At 50.2% G+C, this 2249-nt stretch overlaps 1 non-coding gene across 1 annotated transcript; it reads right to left on the bottom strand.

Moving 5' to 3' along the window:
• Positions 1-1200: 1200 nt before the first annotated feature.
• Positions 1201-1272, bottom strand: TRNAE-CUC (transfer RNA glutamic acid (anticodon CUC)). Its single transcript has one exon. It is a non-coding gene; the product is annotated as a tRNA-Glu (tRNA).
• Between the last annotated feature and the right edge of the window lie 977 nt (positions 1273-2249).

The raw sequence follows: 2249 nt of genomic DNA, 5'->3' as shown, positions 1-2249 counted from the left end.
TGGATACATGAGAGTATACCGATGAGGACTGCCACCTTTGAAATGCAAAACTAACCCACCTGCCCTATTCTTCACAAGGCAAGCCTGCTGCAACCCACCCACAAAGCAACTCTACCATATACCTCCTCTCACACACACTTCAACAGCCACTCCTAATTTCTAAAGAGATAACATATATAGATAAGATTGATTGATGCCCTCATTGGTTACAAACAGGAATTTGTTTATTTGGCATTTTTCTGCCAGTCGGTCACTGTAGTCTGTTTCATTTTACTGAGTTGTCATTGGATGTGCAGTTTCAAATGCAAACTTCCCCCCCCCCCCCGAGGGTGTATTAGGATCGCTTGCATCACGCCATGATTGTCTGCTATTTAATATATCTCCCCCCATCTCCTCACTCTTATCTGATTCAAACCCTCTCTCACACGTGTGTGTGCTTTGCTTGTGTGTTGGTGGCCATCCAGCTACTTTGTTTTCAACAGTTTTAATCGGTTACCACTTAAACTGTAAAAGGGGAACATCTCAGCATCTTTAGCTGGACAGAGAAACTTTCAGTATTAGACATCTCAGTTTATTGAGATAGTAATGCAAATCTTTAGACCCATGTTAACAAAAATGGTAGATTTTCTGACAACTGAAATATCCACAAAACCCCTGTTTCTGTCTCTAGCCTCATTTCTGTGGACCTCATCAACCCAGGTCCACTTTCTGACAAGTTATGCCAGTGCTGGATGCTGGAGCAGGATTTTCCCAGCTGTGATGGGGTGAATTGATTTCTAGAAATAAGCATGTAAAATGACAGCATGGGAGAGACCCCTGTCTGTGAGCTGTCTCAGGATGATGGCACCTCTGGGGAGCAATAGGCTTCAGGACAGCTGACAAGGTGAGTGCCAAGCCCCTGAGAGTGACCCCAGGCAATGGGGCACATGCTAGTGCCTACTGACATACTCAGGAGGATGGTGTCTAGTTTGGAGCTGCAGACCCTCTTCCAGGCCTGGTGGTACAAAGTGTGTATCTGCAGGTCTTTTCGACAAACACTCATCATCTAATAATAATATTATCAGGTTATACCGGTCTGATTGCTTTGTTTTGAGACGACACAGACTAACACGGATACGGCTTTATTTTCCCGGCACATAATGCCACACACCTTCCTTCCGAATTCTGCCCTCGCGATTTGCACAAGTAAAACTACGGAATTTCCCTGACCGGGAATCGAACCCGGGCCGCGGCGGTGAGAGCGCCGAATCCTAACCACTAGACCACCAGGGAACTGCAATAAAGCGCCTCTCAGCAGCCTTATCACACCTATAAGCAGGCACGTTCTACGCGACCGAGCGCGCACCATTCTCCTTCTTCTTTTACACTATGCGTTCGTAACCCCGCTTATTCCCGTCAAACAGCCCGACGTGTAGCCGCGCTCCTCACGTACTATGTCTCGCTCGCTGCCCACTTCTCCCTTTCATTGGCCTGCGCAGGGAGGCGGGGTGTGACGCGCCGAGGGAACGAGGATCACGCCCGCTCAGCCGAGCTCGGCGGGTAGGTGGCGCTGCCGGGTGCGTAGAGACGCGCATGTGCAGGGACAGCCGCGTGCCTCTACCAGGAGCTGTGGTGTGGGGTGAGCGGGGCTGGGACCACGTCCAGCTGAGCGCGTTGCTCGCGCCCCGGGGCTTCAGCCGCGCGTGCAGGCGGGTCGGAGGGCGGCGTATTTCTTTCCATCCTCCTATTGTGCTTGCTCTGCCTGTGATGTCTTCGATAGTTGCTGCTTCTGCCGAGCGCGGTGGCTTTGCTGGGCTGCGGGAGAGAAGCGGGGAGGTGTTTGCAAACGTCCAACAAACCTTCAAATCATAATCAAGGGAGCCTGAGGCGCGGGGGGGAGGGGTGTGTGTGCAGGCGGAGCACCGACAATTAGTCACCTGGGTTCCTTGATGACTGCGTCTTTTTTAAAAATACGGTGTTGCTGATACAAGCGTAGTGGCGGTATTTCCGTGTGCCCAGTTGCATTGCATGTGTTTCTTCATCCCTCCAGTAAGAAACAGTTGTGCACTATTGGCAGATGGAGTTTGATTTCAGTGATCGTTAAAATACCACATCCCAAAGACCTGGTCCAGTAAGTTCTCTGCATGATGAACTCCTCTTGACTTCAAAATCCTCCCTTTCCCATAGGCTATGTCTACACTAGAGGGTTTAGTCAACAAAACCAGCAGAGCATCTACACACAAAATGCATCTTGTCAAAAACAGGGGTAG

The sequence above is a fragment of the Carettochelys insculpta genome, chromosome 3 (genome assembly GCF_033958435.1).
Source record: "Carettochelys insculpta isolate YL-2023 chromosome 3, ASM3395843v1, whole genome shotgun sequence".
In the NCBI taxonomy this organism is placed as follows: domain Eukaryota; kingdom Metazoa; phylum Chordata; order Testudines; family Carettochelyidae; genus Carettochelys; species Carettochelys insculpta.
Note: the sequence above shows the minus strand (reverse complement) of the source record. Positions and strands in the feature narration are given on the sequence as shown.